Raw genomic sequence first — 19,685 nt, 5'->3', positions numbered from 1 at the left:
TTGTAAGACAATTTTTGGAGGCGCTGTATCATGAAAGCCAAACTCGTATTATTATAACAAAAAATTGCATGGGCGGCATCCTCTTAAATATAAAAATAAATTTATATTTTATTTACAAGTAATTTGACACCTAGGCAATCATTGTAATACAATTATATATTAGTACATTGATTATTATCTTACTTTTTATATGATCATCTTTATAGTCAGAAGCTTTCTTGATTTGTATGTCTGTAGTAAATGTTTTAAAAAAAATAGGTATGTGTAAAGTTAGTGAAATTTAAAAACTCTCAAAGTTAGTCTATATGATTATAAAATATAACTCACTTGAAATTTCAACCATCTCTATATATTCCACTGTAAAGAATAGTTAAATATTAATTTTTTTTAGATTTTCATCTACATTGTGTGCTTAAGTATAAATAAAATACTTACTTATACTTATATCTGCCAAAACATTTACGCAGATTAGTGATATTAAAACATAGGAAATTTTCATTTTTATCTAGAAAAATTAATAAATTTAAAGCAATTGATATAAGGCTCGGGTCTTCCGTAGTAGTCGTGATGAGAAAGTTTTGGTTTTAAAATTTGTTTTATACATTTTTTATGATTTTTGACTAGAGATAACTTAACCTAACCGAAAAATAGTTTTTTGTTATTTATCTAATTCATGTCTTTTAGGATTATTTGAGTTAATTTCAATTACTTGAGTGGGATATTGACATTTTTTTGTCTTAGCATATACACGGAAAAATCGACACTATTTACAATCGACTCCGGTTATCATAACGAAAAAATCGTAGTGGTTAGGTGAGACGTTTAGCACACCTCGGATAAACATTATGTTTGTCTATATTTCGGCAATACAGTAAAATAAAAACATATTTTGCATCGCATCTTTGTTAGTTTATTTACAAAACAGTTTTTTAGCACCGATGCCGAGCTAGTATTCCTATGGTGTGTTTTTTTTTGTATTTGCAAACACGATACTATGTTTTTCTATGGCCTGATTTTCATTAGATACTCGAAATTATATGTGATTGGGTCAAAAGTACAAAAAATCTAACGATCCGGCTTTTATTTGATACACTAACAATTTTGATAATGGTAATCATTTTTTTTTTTTTTATACTAATTTTAACTTGTGTTAATATATAATTGATACCACAGAATATCAACATTGGCTTGTGCTTATATATTTACTTTTAGTCTACATTTATTCGAAAAAATGCAAACCAGTCGATAATTTGTTCTGATATTATTATTTTTCAAAATTTGTACTTATATTTTTAATAAAATTATATTTGGTACTTCAACGAGATATGAAAATACTCTTTCGTGATTGCAGACTTGGATGAAAAATGTTTCCTATATTTTTAGGTGCTTGTATATTCTACTATAGTTTTCAACACATAGAGAATTGTTATAATAATTTAATATGGTTTTAAATAAATAACTACATAACATGTATCTCACATAAGATGGATTACCCGGTATAAGATTTATTTAGAGTATCTGCGGTATGGATGAAAACTTTTACCATAAACAAAGCAACAAGAAACTACGAAAAATGGTAAATTTTTTAAAATTACAACTACGTTCTAAGTACATTTTGTTTATCCATATATTGGCAATACAGTAAAATAAAAACTTTTTTTGCAGCGCATCTTTGTTAGTTTATTTACAAAACAGTTTTTTAGCACCGACGCCAAACTAGTATTCCTATGGTGTGTTTTTTTTTGTACCTGCAAACACGATACTATGTTTTTCTATGGCCTGATTTTCATTAGATACTCGAAATTATATGTGATTGGGTCAAAAGTATAAAAAATCTAACGATCTGGCTTTTATTTGATACTCTAATAACTTTGATAATGGTAATTATTTATTTTTTAATTCTAATTTTAACTAGTGTTATCATATAATTGATACCACAGAATATGAACATTGGCTTGTGCTTATATATTTAATTTTAGTCTAAATTTATTCGAAAAAATGCAAACCAAAGGTAATTTGTTCTGATATTATTATTTTTCAAAATTTATACTTGTATTTTAATAAATTAAAAATATGAGGTAAAAATAAAGCTTGAACTTTGAAATAAATTTTAAAAATATAAAATCAAAAATTTTGCATCGTGGACACAAATTTAATATATAGATACATATTATGTTTGTATTTAAATGACAATTATTATATCTATTCAAACAATTTATCATAAACTAAGCAACTACGAAAAAATTGTTTTTTTTATTTAAAATTACAACTATATTCAACTTCTAAGTACATTTTTTTTAGACATATTTCGGCAATGCAGTAAAATAAAAACATATATTGCAGCGCAATGTTGTTAATTTATTTAAAAAACAGTTTTTTAGCACCGATGCCGAGCTAGTATTCCTAGGGTGTGTGTTTTTTTAACTATAAACACGATAATATGTTATTCTATGGCCCGATTTTTATAAGATACTCGAAATTATATGTGATTGGTTCAATAGTAGAAAAAGTCTAATTAATCACGCACAGAATCGATAAAAATCTAAAAAAAAATTATTAATTTTTCAACTTTTGACGTTAGCTTTCTATAAAATAGCGGAAAACTATCGAATTAAGACAAAATTTTAATAAAATGTTTATCAGGCATGTCCCTATTCTCAGGTATCCTCAAATCCAAATTTAAATAATTCTGCACTCCCTGCAGGATTGATTTTTTAAAAAAATGGTATTTAGTTTTAAAACTGATTTAAAATAAAAAAATTTAAAGAAATTTGGATTTATATGTTTAATATAACAAGAATAAATTATAATTTTGTGTATTATTATTAGATAAACGTGTTTAAAATTCATCTATTTCTGTTTGAAAGCGTACTTACAGCTTTTGAAGTCTGATAGTATTACTTGGAATAGTTGATTAAATGTTATCGAAGGTCTAATACGGAAAAATAAATAAAATTTATTAAAACATATTAAAAGTTTACAGTTTTACCATATTTGACATTTTGGTAGTATTACTTACTTAAAAAACTGCAACGATAGTCAAACCGGCTGCTGCAAAGGTTTACTTACGACTTGCCGAATGGCCTTTATTATGTCGTCCAAAAAAATAAAATCTAGAAATGTTTTTCAAAATTGTTTATGCGAATTTATTTACACAAGCAACATTCGATATTTACATTAATCTAAAGCGGAATATAACTAAGTTTGCATCAACAGTAACTTTGCATCAACATGTTTTTGTGTGACTCAGAATAATAAACCAACAAGCACCAATGCATACAGTGTGAATCACATTGTCAGTAATACTTAAGTAACCATTTTAGTAGCTCGGTGACGTTATTTCTGGGATTCATTTTGTTTACATTAATCTGAAGCGGAATATAACTTATGTATATATATAAAGTATATGAGTACTGAAAAATGTATGGTGATACTATTGAGTTTGCAACAACATGTTTTTATGTGATTCAGAATAATAACACAACAAGTACCTATGCATACGGTGTGAATTGTTATGTATAATATATAATTATAGCACAAAACACTTTTTTAACAAACAAATCGTTTTTATGTATACAACGTTTAACCCTTATTAAAATTAAAGTATAAACCTAAAACTGACTCTTTAAGTGTGAGGGGTAATAAACAATACTATGAACAGTTGAGATCACATTCTTATTAAACCCTATGAAATATTCAGTGGTTCATGTTGAAATCATTACCCTGAATTGGACATTATTTGACATTGGTCAAACTTTTTTCCTTAAGGGGAAAAAAATCTGAAAATTAATTTTGACGGTAGTAAATTTTAAGTTTAACCAAACCACAACAAAAATTAAAGATCTAGTAATAATTTTTATTAAAAAATTAATTTCGGGCTGATGTGTAAGAAAGGTTAAGAATATCATCATTTGATAAAGTAAGGCAAAAATAGAGAGAAATAAGGTCCAGTGTTTACAGATACATATACAAGTATCGATAAAATCTTTGTAACTAATGACAATTATTATTTGATTGAAAATTATTTTTTAATATTAGGTTGGATTCGATAGACACCCATGTATGGTAATTAACAATATGATGACGTAATTTATTATACCTCTCGTACTGATGATTGAATAACAATTTTTTTTGTATAATTGCACTATTGTATAGTGCAATTTAACCTGTAAAGTTGTAAGACTAAAAAAATAATTTTTTTCCATTTTTCTATAATAGTTATTGGTTATTACATCCCACCCGGGTCGTAATTTCCCCAATGAAGATAAATTATAATATCACCATCAACATTAATACACTACATTGCTTAACAGAGTATAAATGTATTTTTTTTGGTTGTAAAAAAATTATTATTAATAACCAATAGCTATTATAGAAAAATGGAAAAAAATTATTTTTTTAGTCTTACAACTTTACAGGTTAAATTGCACTATAAAATATAAATATTTTATAAGTTTTTAGACTTCTTGTAATATAAATTACCATAAAAGTTAAAAAAAAGTTGTAAAAAAATGCAAAAAGTGCTGCGGCGGTAGCCAGAGTTAAACCCGGTACCGCGCGCTCCGGAGCACCGATCATGCTCGACTGCCCCACAATTAGTTTTTACCGGCGGTTGTAAAATAGGTCTATTTAAGATATACCAAAAAAATATGTAAATTTCAAAGTTGATTATCTCTGGAATTAGGACGCATTGGCACAAACGCTCGAATAAGGGTCTTTTTATTTCTCATAAATAACATTCATTCGCAATTTGAAGAAAATCCGTCACGCCATCACTGTGACCTCCCCTTGTGAGTTAAATAAGAAATTTTATTTATTCTTTACGTAGTGTTTTTATGCAATGTGGTCTCAATTTATCCTTACATTTTTTTTGTTTTAACCCCCTTCCAGCTCACGTTTTTCTGATAACAACTTTTAAAATTTAACGCTTATATTTCATAAACTTTTCAAATTGAGAATAATGTACTAACATTTTTCTGAAGTTCAATTTTTTGTGGATTATTTTTAGGTGTATTTTCCCCGGGGATACATTCAGCTTTATAGCAACGTTGTACGTTTATTTACAAAGCTGTTTTTTAGCATCGACGCCGAGCTAGTACTCCCATAATTTTTGTTTTTTTTTGTATCTACAAAAACGATTACATGTTTTACTATGGCCCGATTTGTGGGGTTCATTTTTATGAGTTTCAATTTTCTGTGGATAATTTTTAGGTGATATTTTGCCCAAGGATACATTCAGCGTTATAGCAACGTTGTTAGTTTATTTACAAAGCTGTTTTTTAGCATCGGTACCGAGCTGGTATTCCTATGATGTGTGTTTTTTTTTATCTACAAAACGATATGTGATTTTGTAACTTTGGTGGTTCAAAAGTAAAAAAAGTCAACTTCTTGAACCCCAGAACCGAAATAACCTACAAAAAGAATTGGCGGTTTTGCAACTTTCAACTTTAACTTTCTATAACTTAATAAGAACTGTCGAATTAAGTCAAAACTGTAATAGAATGTTTAGCAGGCATATCCCCATACACCAATATCCTCAAATCAAAATTTCAATAATTCTACACTCCCCCACAGGATTTATTTTCTTAAAAATGGTATTTAAAATATAATGCAACATGGATTCATATAATTATTATACCAAATATAAAATATAGTTTTATTCATTATTCTTAGACAAACATATTTAAAATTCATCTATCTCTGTTTTAAAGCATACCAACAACGTTTGAAGTCTTGTAGTACTAATTACCTATGGATTTGATGTATACTAACCAGTTATTGAATTCACAAAAACTAAATCCGTCGTAGAGGCGGTGGGGCATATTAGACACGGGGTTTATGAGGTACTAATCCTAATTTTCAATACATTTTTTAAATAAACGTTTTATAAGCGTTAATTTTAAAGTGATTTTATCCTAGAGGACTAGTACTGTGGAGTATAGGCATAATGGAATCAAACCATAGATAGCACAGAGAGGTCACAAGTCAACAGATTGCTTTGATGCTTATTTGCAAATACAGCACCTCATTTTAATACTTTTAACTTTGGTGGTTTACAATGTACTTGGTTTGGACTTTACTGGCTTGAAAATACTAATTACTGATTCGCATCGAAGCGTTTATTCGAAAGTGATTTTATCCCTCTCAAATATAATAATTCCTGTAAACCTGTGACCTCCCCCCCCCACAATGCTGCTGCTAACACTTCTATAGTTATATCAAATAATGGACAAAATATAAATTTTAATTGATTTTAAAATACAACTGGGAGTTGTTATATTTTAGAATGGTGGCTTTGGTTTTTATGGACAACATTACTGTAATTAATGACTACAGCACAAAATATAATAATCAGATCCTACTAATTTAAAATCAATGTTTCAGGAAATTCATATATCCTAAATCAGTAAAGATTTTATTTGTATTTTTTTGTTTATTATTTCAAGATGTTTATGAAAAAGTAGTAGTATTATGTTCGTATTTATAATAAGTAATAAATGCAAATTTAATAACATATTTTTAATTATTGTACTATCAAGGTTCTAAAATGCGAGAAAAATAATTGTATAAACATTTAGGTATATAAATAATAAAACCAAATATATTGAATATTTTGTATTTTACTTTATTTGTATTGTACATTTTTAATTTCAATCATAACATCTTTTACAATTCCGCACAAAGTCTAGAGATACATTTATTAGAGCATTTGTTTATTTGGTTTGTGTTAAATTTCTTTAAGTTTTAACATAATAAGAATTGTCAAATTTTACAACAAATTTGTATTGTTTTATTTAGGTTTTTTTATTTAAAGTAAGATATTGTCTTTTTCGATTGAGGCAGTGTTATTGTTATTGTATTTTTTTATCAAAAGCAAGCTGTTTTCCACAACGACTGTTGTAATTCCAACAAATGTTAGCTAAGTTCCTGTAGGTTTTGCAAACTTTGAATATTAAAAGAATCTTCGAGGTTTTACAAAAACAATTTGTGTTGTTTTATTATTTATTTTTTTATCGAAAACGAGGTGTTTTTCTTAACATATTTTGTTTTGAAGTTGTTTTTGTATTTGAATGTTTGACCTATTTTATTTCTTACACAGTAGATCGACAACATCATAAAGTTATTATAATCAGCTATATATATTATTTTTAAAGATTTGAGTAATCGAATAGTTGTATAATAATATACATTTCGAATTAGATTGTAATTTCTACTTTTATCCTGATCCAATTTATGGAAAATAACCTAAAGGTAGAAAATAAAATTATAGAAATAGTAGGAATTGTATATTATAATGTAGAACAACAAATCGTTAGCAATTTGTAATAACTTAAGGTTGAAATAAACTTTATAACGCAAATTGAACGCATATTATATTAATAATACAAGTTATAAGTGTTCTGCATGCATTTGTATGACTAAAAGGGTGAAATAACATTATTTACACTGTTATGTTATGTGATAGTACAGTGGTGATTAGCTTATCTTAAACCACTCAATATATTACTGGGTTTAATAAGAAATTATATTTTTTCTTTACATAATGTTTTTATGCATTGGGGTCTCAATTTTTCCTAACTTTTTTTTTTTGTTTTAACCCCTTCCAGCTCACGTTTTTCTGATAACAACTTTTAAAATTTAACGCATATATTTCATAAACTTTTCAAATTGAGAATAATGTACTAAAATTTCAAAATTTCAAACTAAGTTCAATTTTTTGTGGATTATTTTTAGGTGTATTTTGCCCGGGGATACATTCAGCGTTATAGCAACGTTGTACGTTTATTTACAAAGCTGTTTTTTAGTATCGACGCCGAGCTAGTATTCCCATAATTTTTGTTTTTTTTTGTATCTACGAAAACGATTACATGTTTTGCTATGGCCCGATTTGTGGGGTTTATTTTTATGAGTTTCAATTTTCTGTGGATAATTTTTTGGTGATATTTTGCCCAAGGATACATTCAGCGTTATAGCAACGTTATAACGTTATATATATATATAACGTTATATTTGTATATGAATGTTTGACCTATTTTATTTCTTAGATCGACAATATCATAATGTTTCTATAATCATTTATATATATTATTTTTAAAGATTTGAGTAATCGAATAGTTGTATAATAATATACATTTCGAATTAGATTGTAATTTCTACTTTTATCCTGATCCAATTTAAGGAAAATAACCTAAAGATAGAAAATAAAATTATAGAAATAGTAGGAAAAAAAATTGTAAATTATCATGTAGGAAAACAAATCGTTAACAATTTGTATTAACATAAGGTTAAAATAAACTTTATAACGCAAGTTGAATGCATATTATATTAATATTTAAAGTTATAAGGGTTCTGCATGCATTTGTATGACTAAAAGGGTGAAATAACATTATTTATATTGTTATGTTATGTGATAATACAGGGGTGATTAACTTATCTTACTAAGTTAAATAAGAAATTATATTTATTCTTTACGTAGTGTTTTTATGCAATGGGGTCTAAATTTTTCCTTACTTTTTTTTTGTTTTAACCCCCTTCCAGCTCACGTTTTTCTGACAACAACTTATAAAATTTAACGCATATATTTCATAAACTTTTCAAATTGAGAATAATGTACTAAAATTTTTCTGAAGTTTAATTTTTTGTGGATTATTTTTAGGTGTATTTTTCCCGGGGATACATTCAGCGTTATAGCAACGTTGTTCGTTTGTTTGCAAAGCTGTTTTTTAGCATCGACGCCGAGCTAGTATTCCCATAATGTTTGTTTTTTTTGTATCTACAAAAACGATTACATGTTTTACTATAGCCCGATGGACTTTAGGTATCCAAAATTATATGTGATTGGTAACTCAAAAAAGGAAAAAGCCAACTTTTTCACCCCCAGAACTACAAAAAACCTAAAAATAAATTGTCGGTCAATATTTAACTTTCTGTAACATAGCGAAAAACTATCGAATTGAGTCAAAACTGTAATAGAATGTTAAGTACCTGCTTAACAGGCACTACAAAACCACAACAAAAATTAAAACATCTATATATAATTTTTATAAAAAAATTAATTTCGGGCTGATGTGTAAGAAAGGTTTAGAATATCATAATTTGAAAAAGTAAGGCAAAAATAAAGAGAAATAAGGTCCAGTGTTTACAGATACATATACAAGTATCGATAAAATCTTTGTAACTAATGACAATTATTATTTGATTGAAAATTATTTTTTAATTTTAGGTTGGATTCGATAGACACCCATGTATGGTAATTAGAATTATTGTTTTTTTCAAAATTGTTTATGCGAATTTATTTACACAAGCAACATTCGATATTTACATTAATCTAAAGCGGAATATAACTAAGTTCGCATCAACAGTAACTTTGCATCAACATGTTTTTGTGTGACTCAGAATAATAACACAACAAGTACCTATGCATACGGTGTGAATTTTTATATATAATATATGATTATAGCACAAAACACTTGTTTAACAAACAAATCGTTTTTATGTATACAACGTTTAACCCTTATTAAAATTAAAGTGTAAACCTAAGACTGACTCTTTAAGTGTGAGGGGTAAAAAACAATAAAATGAACAGTTGAGATCACATTCTTATTAAACCCTATGAAATATTCAGTGGTTCACGATGAAATCATTACCCTGAATTGGACATTATTTGACTTTGGTCAAACTTTTTTCCTTAAGGGGAAAAAAATCTGAAAATTAATTTTGGCGGTAGTAAATTTTAAGTTTAACCAAACCACAACAAAAATTAAAACATCTATATGTAATTTTTATTAAAAAAATAATTTTGGGCTGATGTGTAAGAATGGTTAAGAATATCATCATTTGATAAAGTAAGGCAAAAATAGAGAGAAATAAGGTCCAGTGTTTACAGATACATATACAAGTATCGATAAAATCTTTGTAACTAATGACAATTATTATTTGATTGAAAATTATTTTTTAATATTAGGTTGGATTCGATAGACACCCATGTATGGTAATTAACAATATGATGACAATATTTTCAATATCTGTGAGTTGATCACTTTGTCAGTAATACTTAAGTAATCATTTTAGGAGCTCGGGGACGTTATTTGTGGGGTTAATTTTTTCTGAGTTTCAATTTTCTGTGAATAATTTTTAGGTGATATTTTGCCCAAGGATACATTCAGCGTTATAGCAACGTTGTTAGTTTATTTACAAAGCTGTTTTTTAGCATCGGTACCGAGCTGGTATTCCTATGATGTGTGTTTTTTTTTATCTACAAAATGATATGTGATTTTGTAACTTTGGTGGTTCAAAAGTAAAAAAAGTTAACTTCTTGAACCCCAGAACCGAAATAACCTACAAAAAGAATTGGTGGTTTTGCAACTTTCAACTTTAACTTTCTATAACTTAATAAAAAACTGTCGAATTAAGTCAAAACTGTAATAGAATGTTTAGCAGGCACATCCCTATACACCAATATCCTTAAATCAAAATTTCAATAATTCTACACTACCTCACAGGATTTATTTTCTTAAAAATGGTATTTGATTTTTAAATTGATTTAAAATAAAAAAAAAAATAATGAAACATGGATTCATATAATTAATATACCAAATATAAAATGTAGTTTTAAGAACGGAGAGGTCACAGGTTTACAGGAATTGTTATAAATAAAAGTGATAAAATTGAATAAAATCACTTTCAAATAAACGCTTTGATGCTCATTTGTAAATACAGAAACTTAATTTAAAACTTTCTAACTTTTCTGGTTTATTCTGTACTGGCTTGAAAATACTAACTACGGATTTGCATCGAAACATTTTTTCGAATGTGATTTTATCACTTTCAGATTTAAAAATTCTTGTAAAACTGTAACCTCCCCGTCCCCACAATTCCCCTACCCAACTATGCTCCGTCCTCACTATGCCCCGACCTCACTGTACAGTTTTTTTCATTTAAATTGTATAGGTACTTATTATAACTACCGAACATAATACTACCACTTTTTTTAAATCATCTTGAAATAATTAACAAAAAATTACAAATAAAATCTGTACTGATTTAGGAAATATGTATTTTCTCAAACAGTGATTCAAAGTTAGTAGGATCCGGTTATAATATTCTGTGCTGTAGTCACTAATCACAGTAATATTGTCTATAAGAACCAGTTAAAATGAATTGTAATTTATATTTTGTCTATTTTTGGATATAACTATGAATTTTGAATATGTTTGTCTAAGAATAATGAATAAAACTATATTTTATATTTGGTATAGTTGTGGTGAGCGCTGATTTGAGGATATTGGTGTATAGGGATATGCCTGCTAATCATTCTATTACAGTTTTGACTCAATTCGATAGTTTTTCGCTATGTTATAGAAAGTTAAATATTGACCGACAATTTATTTTTAGGTTTTTGTGGTTCTGGGGTGAAGAAGTTGGCTGGAAGGGGGTTAAAACAAAAAAAAAGTAAGGAAAAATTTAGACCCCATTGCATAAAAACACTACGTAAAGAATAAATATAATTTCTTATTTAACTCAGTAAGATAAGTTAATCACCCCTGTATTATCACATAACATAACAATATAAATAATGTTATTTCACCCTTTTAGTCATACAAATGCATGCAGAACCCTTATAACTTTAAATATTAATATAATATGCATTCAACTTGCGTTATAAAGTTTATTTCAACCTTATGTTAATACAAATTGTTAACGATTTGTTTTCCTACATGATAATTTACAAATTTTTTTCCTACTATTTCTATAATTTTATTTTCTATCTTTAGGTTATTTTCCTTAAATTGGATCAGGATAAAAGTAGAAATTACAATCTAATTCGAAATGTATATTATTATACAACTATTCGATTACTCAAATCTTTAAAAATAATATATATAAATGATTATAGAAACATTATGATGTTGTCGATCTAAGAAATAAAATAGGTCAAACATTCATATACAAATACTACTGCAAAACCATGCAAAGCCATAATCTCTAAAGTATCAACACTTGACAAAATTCATTTTTTTTTTATTAAATATAGTTTGTTCGTCACAAATTTGGAAATAATGTGTGACCTTTTGTGTTCAATCGAATGGTCCTAAGGAAACATCGGTACTTTTCTCAATACCGTAAAAATAAATTCTAAATTAACGTTTATAATTTTTAGCTTAAGCCATTTATTGTATTTTCTTTTTTAATGTTACACATTATGTGTATTTTATTATTGTATCATACTTCCTATTTTATTGTACTTTGTATGCGTTATTTTCAAAATAAAACATAAATACAAATATATTAACACTTTTATTTAATAACCAGAATATATATAAATTATAGGTTCTATTAATGCCCCTGATATTCTAATCACCATATCTTTTTACGTTTCCTCCCACTCTACTTGTACTCATTAGGGCGTTACATTTTAAAGTATAAAAATAAATACGAATATATTAATAAATATTATATTTTTAAACCAGTTTTTGATACTTATATTTATGCAGGTATTGAAATTTTAGCATTAATTAATTAGAACTGTAATGGATAAATATAACAAACTGGTTTAACTATATAATTTGTACAAAATCTTTTCGGGTTTCTTCCTACTTATTTAATACTAATATCCTATTCCAAGTTCTTGCTCTCACTCCCTACATTGGCCACAACCATTATATCCATAGAAAAGTCTGAACAATCAAGAACTTAGATTTCAAAAAAAATTTCCTAAAGTGAATATTGTTTTGTATCTATAAATTTAAATCATAATTACCCAGACAACAAAAAAATTCAAAACTCCTGAATATATTAAAGTCGATTTTCACTATTCAAAGAGCTACCCATCAATTAAAGTATTTAAAGTTCAACCATTTATTTTAAAATACATTTTTGGGCTTATGTTTAAGAAAGTTTAAAAATATCATAGTTTGATGAGAATTGTGGAATTTAAGTTATTGTTAAATCATTGTCATTAAAAACAAAAAAATTTCATTAGATTTGTCCGCTAATATCAATTACATTTTGAGCATAATATCAAAAATTTACTACACGTTAGTTTAGATTTGATATTTGTGTTATAGAGAAAAAACACGAACACTTACAAAGTATAATATTTGTACGATATTCAATTGATAGAATAACATAAACGCTACAATGTGAATCTGTGGATAGTAGGGTCAAACCAGTATAGTCCAAACACAATAAGAAAGTATTATATGTGAGTGAGTATTACCTAGTTGTAGTATTTCATTAGATTGGTCCTCTTACATCAATACCTTATAGAGTACATTATTAAAAAAACGTTCATTTAGATTTTATTTTTATGTTTTAGAGAAGAATAACGGATATTCACAGATAAAAAACCAGTACAGTGGGGTCGGTGCATAGTAGGGACGGAACATAGTTGGGTCGGGGCATATTGGGGACGGGGAGGTCACAGGTTTACAGAAATTTTTAAATCTGAAAGTGATAAAATCACTTTCAAAAAAACGCTTCGATGCAAATCGGTAGTTAGTATTTTCAAGCCAGTACAGTCCAAACCAAGCACAGTATAAACCAGCAAAGTTAGAAAGTTTTAAATGAAGGTTCTGTATTTACAAATGAGCATCAAAGCGTTAATTTGAAAGTGATTTTATCCGAAAGGACTAGTACAATAGAGTATTAGCATAATGTAATCAAAGCAATGAGGAAACGGAGAGATCACAGGTATACAAGAATTATTATAAATAAAAGTGATAAAATTGAATAAAATCGCTTTCAAATAAACGCTTTGATGCTCATTTGTAAATACAGAACCTTCATTTAAAACTTTCTAACTTTGCTGGTTTATACTGTGCTTGGTTTGGACTGTACTGGCTTGAAAATACTAACTACCGATATGCATCGAAGCGTTTTTTTGAAAGTGATTTTATCACTTTCAGATTTAAAAATTTCTGTAAACCTGTGACCTCCCCGTCCCCAATATGCCCCGACCCAACTATGTTCCGTCCCCACTATGCACCGACCCCACTGTACTGGTTTTTTTTGCAAAAACTTAGTGGACCAAATAACAAATATACAATATCTTGTTATATTTTGTTGGAATGGTCGACGATTTATGTTTCAATCGTTTGTACTCCATAGTTTAAATTATAATCGCTTATTCTTAATAAAATTAATATTTATGTATTATATACTTCCATTAAAGCAATCTCACACAAACTATTTATACTTCACAGATTATATTATCTCAAAGCTATATTATACTTCTATTTTACTAGATTGACAATGTACAAAATAAAATGCAACTAAAAAAACCTTTTCATAGATCCTTAAAATGTAAAGGGTGGGATAGTGAAACGGGTTTTACCATTTAAATACATTAGAAAATGGCCGTTTTACTGCCTCATATGTATATTAATTTCTTGTTATTTAACAATAACCTTTTATGGAGATTTTAAAAATTTTGGTTTTTTTAATAATAGAATAGGAGCAGTATCATGATGTTAAATGTTCACGAGATTTGATCTTGCCATAAAATAAAATATTATCATTTATGACTTAACTATTATTAAAATTTATCTTAATAGTAATAGTACATAGTAATAAAATAATGAAATATTTTTTACAAAATTAGAGCTACAAGTTAATAAACTAAAAAATTAAAATAAGCACGAAGCAGATTATCTAATATTAGACAATTCCAACAATCAAGCGTGAATCTCTTTAAATGAATAACAGTATAACAATATACAAAACATTAGTTTTCCTTTAAAAAAATTGTGTAATAAAAAAAAACATTTTGAGGCGGTATACTGCATAAAAACTAACACTTAATCTGAATCCAAAAAACAACAGTAGAGTATAATGGTTCGTTGAAAATACATTAAAGTCCTCACTTTCACTTCCCCTCTACCTCTCCCGGTCTATATCTAGTCCTCCGTAGTCCTCACTATCACTCGTCTCCTCCCCCCGGTCCTATAGCTAGTCCTCAGTGGTTCCCCCAGCCGCTATTGGTCTCGTGAAAAAGTAAAAGTAATCGAAACTCTATGTCGAGTGAAAGTTTTACCGGTCTCACATAATAGTTTTATTTTTTAAAAATATGTGATCTATATAATGCATCCCCGTCAACTTGCTGTAATTGACGGCGATGGTGATGGTGAAATAGTAATGCAAATTGTCATATCGTTTGGTGGAAAGTCGAGCTCCGATAAAGATCATCCACATACGAAAAAAAGTTAAGAATAATATAATATAATAACGTTAATATTATAATATAATATAACGTTACCCGGCGACCGACAGAGCATCTACACCAAACATATAGGAAAAAAAACAAATCCCCGTTCTACTCCGATTGTCAGGTAAAGTAATATAATACAGTTATTACCCATAGGGGTAATAGGTACATAGGTATTATATAGATACCCTACACCCGTCGTGTAAACGACTGTATAATAATGAATGATCCTGAATGTTGTTGTAATCTTGTGGAAAGTGGTCCTGTTTACCTATATATACAATTGTAAATTATTCTATAATATCTTGTGGAAAAGATCATATATATATATATATATTTTTTTTTTTTTTTTTAGTGTATAGTATTTAAATTAACATCTATAACCCTATCACATACGTGTTAGGTTAACGAACCCTCTTACCGTGTTTACTGTATTATTCTTGTATATGGCTATAAGTGTATATAAAACAAGTATTATTAACCAGTTCTTAAAACTACCCACACCCTAGAACATATTATGGTTTTTATGGATTTTCAAACGAACGATCAATGCACGTATAACGCGACAGTACCCCTCAAGACCTCTTTAACTGACGTACCCCGGCAAGTCAACGACAATAATACTTTTAAAAAAGTAAGTGTTTAACACCTTCTATTCTTTCACCCCCACAAGTTTATTTATATCAAGTTTATTGAATTCTGTTAGCAGTTCAAATCTACAAATTCAAAGATGCAGCCAAATTATTTTATTAACAAAACTACTGCAGGCGAGTACGAGTTATTGGACATCGAAGTCGAACAAACTGATCGGGAGACATTTATTGAACAATTTGGCGAGCCGGAAGGAGTCATGGATAATGAGGGGTATATGCGTGATATATTTGACGATAGTGAAGATGAAGAAGAAGAAGAAGAAGCACAAGAACAAGAATCTACTGATAGTTCGTCTTCAGCGTTAGATTCTCAAGATGAAAGCGAATCAGAACGTACGTAATTTTATTTTTTTTCAATGAAACTTATAAAACTTTATCGCTATTTTCTGATTAATATTAGTTATTTAATTATATCTGTTTTTAAATATAGTGGAAACCCGCGTATTTGGTGAATACACCGCTGATTATACACCGATCCACCCGTCCAACATACTTCCATGTTCGAGAGAAGAGGAAACTTACTTGGACGAATGGTCTTTAGAGGATAGTAGTGCAATGGGCGATCTACGTTGGCGAATGTCATTCCCAGGTTTGGCTAACAGCTACAGAAATATGGAGAGAATTTATGCCGGGGCGTACAACGTTGATAACTTCAGGGAAATCGCTTGTGAGCACCCAAAATTATACTATAGATACTTCCAATATAAATCGGTAGAATCCCTATTAAATCTTCCGAGAACACCAATATCTTTTGGGGGAATGGTTCGGGCAAATTTTTGGTGTTTCTCAATTCGGGAAATATTATTATGTTTGGAGATGTGGGGCACCAATTTTATCTTAAGTAATTACAAATGTGGGACTGTTCGCAGTATAAATTTAGAAGGGAGGACCACGAGAAGAAAGTACTATGTTTGCGACATAAACGCTTCTATTTGCAGTTATGGAGCTATCACTTCGGAGGGGGATCTTGAAAGGGTTGTCACATGGAAACAAACTTTCCAACCAGGACACTTAATATTGGACTTAACAAACTTTAAAAAATGTGAAGTTTGCGGAGCCAGACTGGAGGTCTGGGTAAACTTAACAGATATTAATTTGATACGTGCCGCAAACCCTGACTTGATCCTAAAATCGGAAATAGTCAGGGCTTATTTTAATTATTTTATTCCAATTTCTGAATCATATCCAATATTAGGTGTCTAGATTTCAATGTCATGCACCCCCGGTGTAGATTTTCTTTATATATACAAATGTAAATATACCATATTATTGTTAACAGCATTATTATTATTGTTATTGTTTATTATATTATTATTATTATAATTGATAGTATTTCTGTTTATGTATTATATTTTTCTTAAATATATTCTGTACAAAGAAAAAATACTGTAACATTTTGTTTTTACTCATAGCCTAATATTAATTACCATATATGTGTTTAAACCATACGTAACTTGAAAACACAGCATGTATGCATTCATGCGTGTCTGTGTATATGTGTATGTGTGTGTGTGTGTGTGATAAAAATCACACCACTTAACGGTCGTAAAAACTCAGAGACTAAATAACAACTTGGATAATATAATGTTATTGATACGCTGTGAGGTAAACCAGTTTTCTTTTAAATTATTACAAACAAAACATAATCGCTCATTTAGAAAAAGAAAATAATATATTATTGTCAAAAACTCGTAAACTATTACAAATAAATGAATATGAGAAAGAAACATACATTTGTTTTACAGGTTTAAAAATATTTCAATACACTTATTTTATATTATGGTTCAACATTATAATATTATTATTATTGTATTAACAGTAATAAGTTATCAACATAAAAAACATAAGATTCCAAGAATCATATTAATTTATAGTTTTTATAAGTATTTATTTTCAAATATTAGCACAAAAAATAAGATAGTATAAACGTTTTATTATTTTTTTAGATATTTTGTTTTCACACTGTTAAAAAAAAATTATGTCTCAAAGTCTATAATGAATGACTTATTCTGTCTACGGCCTCTAAAAATTAAAAACACCGGACCTGTTTTGTTTTCAAACTCGGCGCATTCCTGTTCCGTGAGTTTGAACGATTGTGGTAGAAAAACTCCATATGTTAGACCATCTTTTTTTATCGTCATGCGTACTACCGTGAAGTTAGGTCCGAATTTACTGGCGATTAATTTGACATTTTCTATCTGATATTTGGCGTTCACTTCCAGCTCGCCTATACTGATTGATTTGGCATATGTTTTTTCGGACTCTTCAACTTTTGACTTGAGTAAATTGGCGAAACTAGCCATGCTAAAAACAAATATATATGTATATATATATATATATATATGTAATATAAATATTTTTATATTTTATAAGAAGATATATTATTACTTTATTTTTTGTTATGTACGGAGTAAATAAATAAAGTCGTCTGTTCTTGTAGAACTTGAAAAACGTATTAAACCGTTTCAACTAACTGTAGTATGATGTTCTAAAAGAAAAGTTATATATCCCCCACTCTTTTACTAAAATCTTTAGGTACAGGAGAGGTCAAGGCTAAATCTTGTGTTATTATAAAAAATAAAAATACATATGCATCGGTTAAACAAACTTTCTCGACAAGAATGTTTTTTATTTTCTAATAATTTACATATGGTGGGGTACTAAAAAACTTGTTCGATACGGTTAAGTGGAAATTCCGTAGCTCATGATATTTAGTGTCTAATAGAGTGCTGTGCTGTTCGTTGTGTGTTATTTCGGTTCAACATTTCAGTATTTTAAAATGACCGGTTTAATAAAAAAAAATGAATTAACTTACAAAAAAAGAAAATATAGTACGTTACGTCCGCCACATGAGTTAATAGACTGTACGGTGTTTACAATTGACTATAGTAGTAGAAAATATATTCAAATCGGCTTAGACCCGAAGGAGACATTTAATGTTAAAATACATATTTTGACTTCTACAAGTTATGTGACAGTCGGTATAATCTTATTTAGCAGATTAATATCTGCTATGAGTACAATATTGACCAATTTGTCGATTGAGCAAACCGCTTTAGAAAACTACGAAAAAAAGTTTCAAAAAAATGTTATGAAAAAACTGTTAACAGATGAATCCTTCATAATTTCAAAATTAGTTTCACGTGGGCAGCATTTATTAGTTGTACAGGCTAGAAGTGATACATACTCCAAAATTTTACTTTGTCGTGAGGAATTATTGAAAATTCAAGAACTTCAACACGTTGTTAATGCAGTATATTACCACAAATCGTATGTAACCCGTCTTATCGTGTTAGAACAACTCGAAATATTTGTAAAATATTTAGACTCTCAGTGGAAAGAAAAAAACAGTTTCCACAGCGATGAAATGGTATGCTACATACAAAAAATGAGTCAAGAAACGATTTCTAGCTTAATCTCAAACGATAAACCTGACTATATCAACCAACTTATATCAATCGCAGCGAAATCTGTTGCTGACGCTTGGGTTGAACTTAAACATTCTGAAATAGAGGTTATTATAGATTTTACATTATTATATAATACTTTAACTAAACAATCATTATAAGTGTTATTATTATTATTATTAACAGGCTCCTAAGCGTGAAGATGAAAACGTGATTGAACAACTTGCAGATTTTGAAACTAAAACTAATTCATCACCTAAAACCATGCAAGATGTAGATGACTGTTGCAAGTGTGATTTATGTATTTTCACAAACATAAATAATGTATGTGATAACATTACAGACAATGGGAAATATTATGTATTTAAATAAGTAAATAGCTATTTATTGTATAGAAATTATTGTATGAAAAAAAATAAA

General features: G+C 28.3%; 1 protein-coding gene and 1 long non-coding RNA gene across 2 annotated transcripts in view; both read right to left on the bottom strand.

The window, feature by feature from the left end:
* Positions 1–19,685, bottom strand: part of LOC126837486 (uncharacterized) — a 162,886-nt gene that overhangs the window by 96,510 nt on the left and 46,691 nt on the right. The gene's annotated exons all lie outside the window — the stretch shown is intronic.
* LOC126837538 (uncharacterized) overlaps positions 1–19,685 on the bottom strand; it is a 41,796-nt gene that overhangs the window by 1,044 nt on the left and 21,067 nt on the right. The gene's annotated exons all lie outside the window — the stretch shown is intronic.

The sequence above is a fragment of the Adelges cooleyi genome, unplaced genomic scaffold (assembly GCF_023614345.1).
Source record: "Adelges cooleyi isolate 19-005CV unplaced genomic scaffold, UGA_ACOO_1.1 ACOO_flye_CR_arks_rails_tigmint_CR_PRNA_25, whole genome shotgun sequence".
Classification (NCBI taxonomy): Eukaryota; Metazoa; Arthropoda; class Insecta; order Hemiptera; family Adelgidae; genus Adelges; species Adelges cooleyi.
The sequence above is the reverse complement of the archived record's forward strand: the minus strand, read 5'-3'. Positions and strand labels throughout refer to the sequence as shown.